Raw genomic sequence first — 13,958 nt, forward strand, 5'->3', positions numbered from 1 at the left:
CACTCTCTAAATTAGCAACTTCTCTCTCTCCCCCCCCTCTTAATTTTGCAAGGGCCATCCATCCGTTTTTCACAACCCTCTTATTATTACAAGGGTCAAGGGTTTGTATGAGGTAAATTTTCTTAAACACTTTTAGCTATTAATATCATGACGAAAAGAATATCACATTGTTATCCCACATGCATATATATATTCATGTACCTCTCACTTTTATGTACATAATTTGATATTATATCCTGATATATCACTTCCATTGTACACACATAAGCAAAATTACATTACACATGTCTTCACTACTTTCAATCGAGCATTATTGTGTGGACTTACTACAAGAGGATAGGGTATCAAATAGTTTGTTACATTCACTGCAATAACATGTGATATCTATTATTTTTCACTTTATTCGAATAGTTAATATCGAGACAACAATATTACCTCATTGTTACTTAATCCAATATGCACATATAGATTCACATGCATGCATTTTCTACACTCCACCCTTCCCTGGATTTTTTGCATGTGCTCTGTTTACACATCTTGTAGTATTGCAATTGAGCAAATACCTATATACAATCTCCTTCACTTGCACATTCCTCTCTCTTTCTCCTCTTCCCTCTCATCTTCATTTTATTGTGCTTGTAAATAAAAAGAATTTAATAATTCTAAAAGTACATATTCATCATGCACATCAAATATCAATTGAGTTCCATTACTAGGGATGGAATTGGTGATCCCTAACAAAGTCTAGGACTGAACCACAAAAGCACACTAGCTCGGTCAAGTAGGGAAGCATGTGCTCCAGAAGGATAGTGTCCATGGGGTTTCCCTCAAATGGAGGTGAGCATATAAAGGTGTTGGTGGGTTCATCTGCATCTTCTCCATGTTATCATCCACAAATAGTGTTGTTATTAGGCTGAAGTGCGGCCAATCAATGTCATCAAAACATTTAAGGGGCTTTGTGTAACTCCTTCCGGCAGAAGTTGTTGTGGAAGTTGCTCTACACTTTCCTTGTCCATATTGGAATACAAAGGTTGGTGCTTGCTTTGACAACTTCACACATACACTTCTAAACAATTGGAGTAGCTCACTTAAGTTGTCTTCCTTCATGGAGCTCCAAATGGCAATGTCAAACAATGTAGATATTTCCTTCAAAAACTTGGCGAGCTCTGGCTGTAAAATAACCGAATACCTACCCACTTCTAGGGGCTTCACTCTGGTAATGATCCCTTTTGCTTTGGATGCCTATGTAGAAGCACCCCATTCATATCGAACACGATTAATTTTCAGGTTGTGGGAGGTAGCTGTACATGCACACGTGGAAGGGTAAGCACCCATGTATTGGTATGACGAAAAAGAACACTAGATTACAATCAGATATTGTACAAGTTTATGTAAACATGTTACCTTTGCTCTTAGGTATCCTCCATCTTCGGCGAAGTGATACAGACATGCAATCAGTCTATTGGAATTTAGCGCTACCGATGCGAAGTCACCACATCCCACATTGCAATCTAAAATGGTATCCCCTTCTTTTTGTGTACGTTTGCAAGAATGAGCTCCAAAAAGCCCTACCACGTTGCATGCCACCTACAGTATTAGGTAGTCATATAACGGATTAGAAATCTACCAACTATTTACAAAACATCTCTATAGTAGTTTAACAACATTGGATCTCATATTGACCTCTCATTGGGGATCCAAATGTATCTCGCACCCACTCATTTGTAGTAATGTCATCTTTTGTGAACTCCACAGATATTATTCCATTGTAAGCGATATCTGAATGCATGTACGCTAGAATATATAGCACATGTACTTGCATTTAAAGCTTGAAATACTAATTTTAGTAATTGTACACACTAAACAGAGCCAACAAGTGTGATACATAAATAGTATTTAGCGTGAGCATATCATGACTTTAAAACTCTCACCTCACTACCTCCAATGACACATACAAGTGTCTCGCAATAATGAACAACTTGTGCCATGTGTAAGGCCCAACACTTTTGCCCTGACTCCATCCGTCGGTGTCCATCCTCCACAACCTACTCGACAAGCTCTACCATGGCATGTGTTATAGCAAGGAAAAGTAACATCCCTGCGTCCTTGAGAACACAATCAGCCAAATACATGACATCGACTAACTTTGCCTCAATATGGGAGTTCCATGATGGAATTCCATCCCTCAATCCATACACGGCACTATCTTTAGGGAGATGAACCACCGTGATATCGCATGTTGTGTTTGTGGTTTCTTCGTCAACCTTGACCATCTTGTTTTGGTTAACCTCCTCCAATGCCTCTACCAATCGAGAGAATGCCTCACTTGGCTGATCATTTCACAATGCATGTCCATCGAATGGATCACACAGAATAGTATGCCACTCCACCTTCGCTACCATCATAGCGGCATGGGAGATAGCAACTTGCAAGGGGTCTTCCATGGGGCTTTCAATGTTGTGGACCTCTGCATATTGACTCCTCAACTAGTAACATATTCTTCTTATTGAATGTTAACGATAGATAATATTCTCCTTACATGTTTGTTTACATGCATATGTGGTTGGAACATCTTGCTCCATTGTAACTTCATGGGAGATGATGTCTTGCAAGTGGACTTCCGCGTGACTTTTAGTATGGCCGTTTGCATGATAAATTCATAATTAGCAACATATTTTTAATTCAAAATGTTATTGTAGATAGTATTATTGAGACACATTAGTTCACCAATGTCTGTGTGGCTGGCACATCCTCTAGCGTTATAGGTTGAAAATCAAAAATTGTATCCCCCTCTACAAAAATATAGGCCATTCTTATTAACATTGTATTGTGCGGAAAAAAACCACAAGTCATGCTTGTTTATCGGTGGGGCTGCCACGTCTCCTAGCACAGCTAGTATGTGTTCTTGCATTCTTTCCTTCCCTACACAGGGACACACACATCACTATTAAGATCATATGATGATAGAATATTTTAAAGCTCTGACATCATCCAATCATGACGTATGGAATTTACGAGCATTGTTTCGTTACCTCTCTGTGCACGCACCACGTCCAATGTAACCTCAAATCTAAGACACTCAGTTCTTCCACCCTCCTCTGCATGTTAAAAAATATTGTTGATGTTATTTTGGTGATAAACAAGAATTATGTGCCTTCACATCATGAGTTTTGTACAAAAGCAAGCTTGCCATCTTGGTGCTCTATAATACGTGTGTCAATTCAATGTGATGCCTCACTACTTCTCATCATTGTCGTGCATCTCTCTATAGCGGTGTGTAAGCTAACACTCTCCACTACAAGATATGGATGAACTTGTTGCATCCTTCTATCCATGCCAATGTCGCGAACCTCCTCAGTGATGCTTTCCATTGCGATCTGCTATTCAGTGGTATCAACAAAGAGGCCTACATAGTTTGGTGGTTACAATTCATATTCAAGGAAATATTTTCACTGGAGGGACACAAGAGATGTCTTGGCTATAGTACTTCAAAAAAAATTAACCTTTTAGGTGTGGAGAAACCAAATTAATTGGTGATGAGGGCCAATCGCCTCTCTTCAATGATATTGGATGTGCGCTTGCTCTTCTATTTTCTTTTTACAGTAACCGCACTACTAGTATCAGTTTCCTATGAACCCATCATAGCCTCTTCATTAGGAGACAACAAAGTACAATATACTCCTAAGAATGCAACTCATTTCACTTACCATGCCTCTGGATCCTTATGTCTCTTGTGTTTGTTTTTTCCTTGTGTATTTTTTGTACAAACTTTTCTCATTTGAGGGGTATTCACCTTCTGGATAGTCGAGGAAAATAGAGCATTTTCGATATACCTCCTCGTTCCACTCTTGCTCTATTTGGTAATCCTCATACATGCATTGATCCTCCTACACGTTTGCCCAATCCCCTCACACTCTCCTAGCAAAGTTTGTATAGCCCTCCTCACTATCTGCACGTACATGAACCTGACTTGCAACGTCATCATTACAATTTTGGAATGGATTGGTAAGATAGCACCACAAATATACTATTAAAGAAGGATATTATGAACTACCCATACAAAAGCCTCCATGCTACCAACTTCGTTGACTTTTGTGACTCTATATCTTCATCTGGCTTGAAATCATGGAAAACAGTGCGAAACATTTGCTCTCTATGTTTTCTCTTTATCTCCCAACTCAAAAGCAATCTCTTTCTGCGGTCTTGCAACATGGCCCAAAAGGTCTCTTGTCTTACCCAACTTCGAAACGGTGCATTTCCATCTGCTCGAATCAAAGTTATGTCATTTAATACCAATTCGTCAAACTTATGATGCACATAATTTAGATGAACAAGAATAAGATGCGTTCAGGCATGCCCATCAACGTTCGAATTTCCCTGTCACAACTCTCCATGGCCTTTAGTATCCTTACATGATCTGACTCGTATAGTTTGAGGATGCCAATGCGTATACTCTCTCCTTATTCAATACACCCCCATCTTGGAGTCCCACTCCAAGCATGAGATAGTTCTACATTGACAAAAACATTGTTACTTTGGACCAATGTAGTTTGAGTACATATAGATGGCAGGTACAAAGAGGTAGCAACTTACTAATACCATGTCTCTTCCAGGGTAGGGTCTGCAACTCTTAGCAAATGCCGAGTTTTCTTGATGAGCTTTTCATGGACACTATAGTGCGCCTCACCCCACTTGGTTCTAAATTCAAAGTTGGAGAGCTATGTCCATTTCTGTTCGATTAGTCGCACTGCCATATCATACTCGTCCTACACTTGGTAATTAGGGACAACATTATTGCATTAGGAAAAAATGTGTCAAGAAAAACATTGTTAAGATAGCTTGAAGAACTATCTAACTTCCGCATAATGTGGGCAAGTGCAATCAATGGTGCCTTGTACCATGCGGGAATGGGCATAGGCTTTGTGTGCGCTTGCACCCATGCCTTTGCCTCATCAGTTAGCTTGTTAAAAATAGTTGCGTGGTCAGCCTTCCCTAACATCCTTGCTTCACAAACAAGGTCTGGATATGATGTATGGACAATCCCCTTTTGTGCCAGCCTGTGTACATTCTATATAAGAATCTCATGAATATGGTCCATTGCATACCTGTTTGTATGAGAAATAGCTGACAAAATCTCCCCCTCTGCCACACTTGTCACTTTCACAAGGCGACAATCAACGTGCATATGTTGTCTCACATTATCTAGAAAGGCTATTGCAAACAATCAATTATGTTAACAATGACGTAAGAAACAAACACTTTGTAGAATGTTAAGGTCGTTCTATGGTTTAGGGCCACTCACATGTGTGTATCTCATTCATCCATGCTGTGAGCCGATGGTTACCATCCCAAACATAAAACATGCAATTTGACAAAAAAGCCCAATCAGTGCCACTAATTTCTGCCTTGAAGTCCTCATGCTTCTTTAGCCAATGGGGGTCCCACTCATTTCTAATCATATCATCAACCTCTTTGCACTGGTGTCTTGAAGTCTCTAATTATACTATGAATATACCCATCTCTCTAACGTACCCGTTAATAAAAAAAGGTTTCCAAGAGTTGCTTATACCTCGATATTATGACTTGTCTAATTGTAGGCATGGAAACCAAACGACATAATGGGATGGGTGGCAAAGGGGTGGATGTCCGCATTTGAATGAGATGATGAAGTAATTGATGTCCAATCAACGTAAAGAAATAAAAACCGTAATCTAAATCATGATGCCATCTCTTACAAGCACTCACCGTCAACATTTCCAACTGGTCTTCTATGCATGCTTACACAATATGTTTATCGCCAAGTGACTGTGAGAGCGGTCTTGCCAGCAGTCATTTCGCTAGCTTCTATCATGCGCTTCTTTTCAGATCTTTGTGTTGATTCATCTTGGTTTGTGTACAACCACGCCCTTGTTGTGCACTAAAGGACTCAATGCTTTAATGGTCATCTCTTTCCTTGTCAATATTACTCTCCGATAGTACGAGCTTTCTCTTGCCGTTCCTTGCCTTCGTCATCAAAGCATGCCCACCTTCTCCTGATATCACTCCTTTCCCACATGCAATTGCAATGGTTGCATGTAACTCAACGGAAGTCAATGATCGCATGTGTGTTTCTCTTCCTCTTGCTCTTGGAGGGTGACTCCCCCCTTGTGAGTATATGTTGCCGGTGACAATAGCCTGTCGTCCTGCTACTGTAGATCATGGAGGCAAGTTTAGAGTCCTCGTGAGACTCGTCCAGTCATCACTCTCTTTCTTGCAAATAATGATCCGAAATAGGGTAAGAGGGGGAGATAGAGCAGTTAACAAAAATCAAGAGAGGAGCTGCTTACCATCTGTTCAATTGGCCATTGCACAATTGTGTTTTCCTCAACGTCAATCTCAGTATAGTCTTTGCCACCACGGGCCTTCACACCCCTTTGATGCACGATGGTGATAAGAACTCCCACTCATCCAAGAACAAAGCTCGGTGAGGGGAACATTTGTCGTATTAAACCTTTTCCAATCCTTTTATCGCCCTTGTAAAGGGTGACATGATCTTGTCTTTTGGAATCAGATTTGGCCATGATAGAGGGGCTTAGGGTTACTTCTTACAAATATATTACTTCCTCAATTTCCTACCAATGAAATACCAAATGTGTGTGTGAGGGAGGGAGGGAGGGAGAGGAAGAGATGACATTGGGATAAGAGAGTGAGAGATAAAGAGAGAAAGAGTGAAAGGGAGATACAAGGGGAGAAAGTGAGAGCGAGAGCGAGAGGGAGGGAGAGGGAGAGGGAGAGAGACAAAGAGAGGGGGGAGGAAGGAGGAGATAGAGGGAGGGAGGAAGGTGGGGATAGATTAAGAGAGTGAGTGAGTGAGTGAGTGAGGGGAAAAGCCTAGGAGAGAATGGTGAGATAGAGTATGTGTGACTGTGCTAGAGAGAGAGGGGGGGAGAGAGAGATGGAACCATGATAAGTGTAGGGGACATAAAATAAGAACTTGAATTGCAAGGGGAGGGGGATCCTTTTAAAGACAAAGGAGAGAGAGTGAGGGAGGGATAGAGAGAGAGAGAGAGTCACATACCGAGAGTGGAATGATTTACAATGTGAAAAGGGGGGAGGGATGGGTCCTTTTATAGATGAAGGAGAGAGAAAATAGGGGGAGAGAGAAAGAGTGATGAAAGAGAGGGGGAAGAGAGAGAGCATGCGATATGCGTAATTTTTCTCACGAGAAAGGGGTCACCGGCAACCCCTTATCGGGCGAATTTTTTTTCAATGACCCATTCTTGGAGAGTAAATTTTGGCCCAACTAGATTTGTGGTTTTGTTTTGCCTATTAAGGGGTTGTTGGGGTGACCCCCTTTTAGCGAAAAAACAAACCACAAATCCGAGAATATACAGCATGGGGAGAATAGGGACCAATAGGGTACATGTTTTTATCTGCTCTTGGGTGGAAAAAAAAACTATGTTACTCTCTCTTCTTCCCATGTTATCTATTCTCAAAACTGTGGTTTGTTTTTTCGCCAAAAAGAGGTTGCCGGCAGCCCCTTATTAGGCGAAGAAAACCCACAAATCCAGTTGAGCGAAAAGTTACTCTCGCAAGGAATGGATCACCATAAAAAATTTTCATTCGATAAGGGGCTGCCAGCGACCCCTTTCTGGTGAGAAAAAATTACACATATCACATGCCCTCTCTCTCATCTCTCTCTCTCTCTCTCTCTCCCTCTATTTTCTCAACTAATTAACAAATATTTACTTAATTAACTTTACGAGCGAAAGAGAGAGATAATTTTCTAAATAGTAGATCTTTACACTCCTATAAGCATAATATGAGATAGTCATACAAAGTAGAATTTTATACACACTCGTTCAAACATTGCTTTATTGCTTAAAAACACACTCATTCAAACATTGCTTTATTCATGTTGTCTCTCTCTCTCTCTCTCATCCCTCTCCCATCACTCTGTTACTCTTTCTTCCCATGTTGTATATTCTTAGAACTATGGTTTGTTTTTTCGCCAATAAGGGGTTGCCAACAACCCTTTATTGAGCGAAGAAAACCCAAAAATCTAGTTGGGCGAAAAGTTACCCTTACCACGAATTCTTGGCCATCTGAATGGCACTCATAGAATCCAAGTGCACTGTAGGCATAGCATATGTCATACCAAGGTCATAAAAAAAAATCGTCCAATAAGAGGCTATTGGCGACCCCTTTTTTGCTAGAAAAATTCACACATACCACATGTCCTCTGTCTTATCACCCTTTCTCTCTCTCCCCCCATCTTGGGCATCATTCAAAGGGAAAATTGTAATAGCTCTTTAGAAATAGAGTCACCCAGTCTTTTTATTCATGCTAGAAGGTTTGGACAATCTATTTGGCTACAATTTTTTCTAATATAATGACAGTAGGATAAGTAACTGTTAATATAATAGGTAAGATTTCACCTAAGTACCCAAATACTAAGCTATCGTGAGCCTCTTATGAAAAATATTTGCATATCTTGGTCCTTAGGAATCACTAATCTATGATTGAAATCTACAAAAGCTTCTCTTTCTAGGAAGGATATGACCATTGAAGAATAAATAATATTTATTGGTGTAGTTCATCATGCAAGGTAGCCTACCTTACTATGTCTAACATAGGATAATTGGGCATGGAGATTGCATTAACAAAAGCCTTCTAATTCAAGTATCAACCACCACATTATCATTTCTTGGTGGTACTTAATGTTGTCATATTCCTAAAGAATGTCTTCTATCTTTTTTCCTTCATAGTGAGGTTTGGCTAGGTTAAGATCGAATTGATCCTTTTGTGGTCTACCTCACCAATGGAAACTTGTAATCAAGAAGATAATGCTACCATAAGTTAAGGATGTGTGTGGTCTAATATCTCTAACTCATGAATAGCATAATTATCGTTACATCACATGTAAGCTATAGGCCCTTCCTCCTTGGACCTCCTACCACAATTAAGTTCATCAACATAAAAAACAAACCTTTGAACCATCAATAGGTTTTTGTTTTTCTTTTTTGGGGCGAGGGATTCTTAGAAGGCGGCACCGGCGTCCCCTTCCTGGCACCTACTTGACTCTCTCTCTCTCTCTCTCTCTCTCTCTCTCTCTCTCTCTCTCTCTCTCTCTCTCTCTCTCTCTCTCTCTCTCTCCACAACACAAATATATAAACACAAAAATTTAAAAAATATTTATTAATTTCTCCTAAATTGAGAAATTAATTACCTAATTAATAGTAATTAATTAATCACTAATTAATACTAATTATTGTATAATTAATCACTAATCAAGCAATTAATTAATTAATCTAACTAATTAACTTAATTAAAAAATTAACTCACTAATTAATTTATTACTTATACTAAATAACTAATTAGTTTAATAACTATTGAGTCAAATAATAAGCGAATAAAATTAACCATGAACTAATTAATTAATTATTAACAAAATAACTCTTAAGTATTTAATTAATTAGTAATTAGTATTTCACTAATAGTAATTACAAATTACTTAATTACTAATTTTACTAAATTAGCTAATTACTAATTAATATATTTAATTAACTTAATTAGTAAATTAACCTACTAATTAATTATATTAAATAACTAATTAGTTTCACAACTATCGAGTCAAATAATAAGATAATAAAATTAACTATTAACTAAATCAACAAATTAACTATCAAGTAGTTAATTAATTATTAATCAATCTATTGATTAATTAAGTAACTAATAAAAATTAAGTAATAGCTTTTTTTAAATAACTAATTAATTAATAACTTTTTTAATTTAATTATATAATAATTAATTAATTAATTAAGCAACTAATTAACCAATGAATAATTATTTATCTAATTAAAAACCAAGTAACTAATTAAGTAACCATTTAACCAATTAAGAAATTATATTTTTTGAATAACTAATTAATTATTAATTACCAAATAAAATTATATTTTATATTAGTTACTTAGTTAAGTAATTAATTAGTTAAATTTAATAATTAATAGATAACTAATTTGTTTAATAATTATTAAGTTAATTACTTAGCCAAAAAATTATATATTGATTGATTAGTTGAAATTAATAAAACTGAATGCTTAAAATTAAAAATTAATAACTAAATAATAATTAGTAATAGCTAATAACTAGTTACTTAAAATTAATAATTAATTAATAATATTAATTAGCTATAATTTATTTAAATATATTTAATTAGTTATAAATTAGTTTTTAACAACTAATAAATATCTTTTATTCAAGTAGTAATTGCTAATGGTAATATTATGTATTTATTTTATTTGAAAATATTAAATAATTTTATCACATAGTTATTTAGTAATTAAAACTTTTTATTACTCAATTAATTAATATTAATTTATTAATTTAATTATTAATGATTTAATATAAATAAAATAATATTTACTAAGATGGTATCGGTTAGTTCATTGATTAGTTAATTAATGTATTGATCAAATTATATCAATTAAATTATTAATTAATTTTTTACTTGATAATAGTTAACTTGTTTTTTAGTTCATGTATATCAACTAGTTTATTGATTAATTAGTTATTACAGTAATCAATTAGTATGAAGTGAACCATTGGTATATATTAATATTACTTAACTTGTTTATTAATTTATATATTAGTATTAATCATTTCATATAAATTAATGTGTTAGTATAGTAATATTAATTAATCAGTGAATATGATTGTACACTAATTCATTAGTTGTATGGGATTTTTTTTAAGGGAATGAAGAGATAGTGCAAGTGCATATGGATTAGAATCATTCTGTCTACCATGACAAAGGGGTCGCAGGTGCTCGCATCTATCTTAGTTATTTGGGTTTAGGATCCAAGGTATGAGAGAGTGTGCATGTGGGCTAGGATGGCTAATGAGAGAGAGTGCATGTGGGTTGGGATCATTTTGTCGCCAAAGAAGGAGTCACCGGGGGCCCAATATTTGGTGTAGAAAAATATGACTAGCATCGCCCCTCTCACATCTCTCTCTTCGTATGGCACATGTCTCCTAATCTCTCTCTCTCTCTCTCTCTCTCTCTCTCTCTCTCTCTCTCTCTCTCTCTCTCTCTCTCTCTCTCTCTCTCTCTCTCTCTCTCTCTCTATGTGTCTCATGCATTTAATGCCCCACTATCTCAAAGTGGTTATAAAGGCCACACATCCCTTATGACACAACACCTCCCCCTCCCTCAAGTTGTGGAATATTTTCTTAATCTCGCAAGTATATACACATATCTCTCTCTCTCTCTCTCTCTCTCTCTCTCTCTCTCTCTCTCTCTCTCTCTCTCTCTCTCTCTCTCTCTCTCTCTCTCTCTCTCTCTCTCTCTCTCTCTCTCTCGTATATGACATACACCCCGCACTAAGTCTTTCAATGACACCTATATCTGACATGAGTATTCGTACATGTGTAGATAGCTTTGGAAATGGATCCAGCATCCAGTGCTACACCAAATACCAAGGTCCGTATATATGTATCGTCCCTCTTTGCCAAACCTATTATGCATTACACAAGTAGCCAGTTCCTGATGTTGAAGAAGGAATACATTTGCAATGGCAATGGCTACCATGTTCTTGCTATCACCCATGCAAATGGCTAAATACAAAGCACGCTGGTCCATTGTAACAATGACCATGAGGTTGTCCCAGGTATATGTTCTGGACACCTTCGTCTCGCAAGACTATCTTGTCGAACAAGGAAATGGGCCTACATTGCAGCCTTCCCCCACCATAGACCTCACCCAGAGCCCTTGTAGTGTTGAGAAAACAGCAATCACTATGGAAGCCTCACCACCCCCCTTGGACATTGAGAAAAACAAAACCATCCCTATCACGCTTGATATGGAAGAGGAGGGGATGCCATAATCCTCTTATGTTGTAAGTGTGGTTGAGTACATAATGTCTTCGGGGGGTTGACACCTAGTCTTACATCATTTGCTTTAGAATACGAGCACTATAGAGAGAGTGGAGGAGATTCCAATTTTCTATGATGGCAATGTGGCGTACGAGCTTCCACTAATAGCAAACAATATGCGTCCAATGGAGGGTGTGGAGCAAAAGTACGATGGCCATTGCTGGACAAAGACCATGTCAACATCGATGGCATTTCTCGATACTGTTCGCTGAAGCAAATGTATCGGAGAGCTAGAGTGTCCCAATAGAGATTGTACTGACAGGTCGATTTTTGGCTCCCCAAACAAGGTGGCATGGACAGGTGCAAGATTCTTTATTCACTCCACTATCTTTAAAGTGATTGCAGAGTCGCATGACATGGTTCTAGTACCCTATTGCAAGTAAATCGTACTAATCAAGTCCAAATACATGCCATGCAGGTAAACTCAGTACCACCATACCGGTTGTTGGAATGTCAGTTGTTGGTCTTAGAAGCCTTGGATGCTTCTATTGTAAGAACCCGCCCATCCTGCTCTCCAAGTGCGTGTGTAGTGTATTATGTGATGTCAACAAGGCCAATGTCAAGACTATCTATTCATCAAGGCACACATAACCATGAGGTGCAAAGAGGCACATGTAGACCTAATGTCAAAGAGGTGCGAAAGACCGTAGAGGGCATGGTAAGAGACTTTTAGTGCAATTGGACCTCGACACCTGCAAATCACTGTGGCTAGAAGGCTAGTGATGGGTGCCTCCGTTCGTGAGCAAGGTGTCCTCATGTCGGACACTGAACTCTTGACGATGCTCGAGGAACTCCAACCACTCATTCAGAGGAACATGTAACATATTATTCCATTCACAACACATTCCAAAATATCATTAAAAAGCCATGCATATGAAGATCAATATTCTGTGCATGTAGGATCAAACACATGGTCTATGCAGCATGCGCTGAGAGTGATCAAGGAATGGAATCTCATCTTCTAAAGTTAAAGCAACATTGTGCATACTGATTTTTCCATGGTAGCCTATTTCCTAGGCAAGCCATTGACAATGATAATAGGTGCTTTATATTCAAAATGTCAACGACTGGGCCAACCTCAGGGGTTGACTTAGTGAATCGTATGCAAAGGAATGGCACCTGGGACCTATGCAATAGCTGGGTATGCTTCGACCACGTGCATCGCATTAATGATTGGACCACCATGGCAACACATGTGTATGACCCAAGGTAGTTTCTCTTATATGATTCTACCATCACAACACAAACATAAGTAACACAATTCTCCTTACTCTCCCATTCCTTTCTTGTGTTTCTATAATGTAAGAAAGTTGATGACATTGGCAATATGTGAGATGAAGGAAGAGGATACAGATGCACAAGCTCTTTTTTGGACAAAGATGAATGAGGTGATGGAGAAGTGTGGACACCCAAGTGTTGATTTTTGAGGATTCATGGCAAACAAGGCAGCTGCCAATTGGAGGGCCATCTGCACAGTGTTCAATGGTGGTCCAACAACATAATGTAAGGAAGGGAGAGATCTTGCTTATTTCATTGGGAACAAAGTCTCCAAATACACACATCATAGTATGTGCACAAGAGTTTTCAAGATGAGCACAAGTGCTTGTGCCGCATGTGGAGGTGTGCAGTCATGGAAGATGATGCAACAATGCAATATTAATTCATTTGACTCTGGTGGGCCTTAGGGAAAGTTGCGGATTGCAATATACTAGCAATGGATTGTTGGCTTAGTTGGTGGCATATCAAATATCCATGTTGGAGGTGGCACTTTGTTGGGGTAAGACTAGTTTATAATAGTAGGATGTGATGTGTGGTGCATTTGTTTTCTCACGTTCCATGCCTTCTTGTGTTGTATTTTTGTCTAGGTGGTGGAGGACATTGCTCATATCCCAACCACGAACTTGGCAAAGCCAATGCATGCAAGTTGGTCGGTAGGGGAGGGATTCAAGGGATCTATCAACTTGTATGATGCATGTGACAGTGATTTGGCCAATGCTCTACTACAGAGCACAAAATGACATGCATTCATTAGTGGAAAGTTCCAT

This window comes from Lygodium microphyllum, chromosome 23, assembly GCF_053477565.2.
Source record: "Lygodium microphyllum isolate KBCC chromosome 23, Lygodium_microphyllum_v1.1.10, whole genome shotgun sequence".
Classification (NCBI taxonomy): Eukaryota; Viridiplantae; Streptophyta; class Polypodiopsida; order Schizaeales; family Lygodiaceae; genus Lygodium; species Lygodium microphyllum.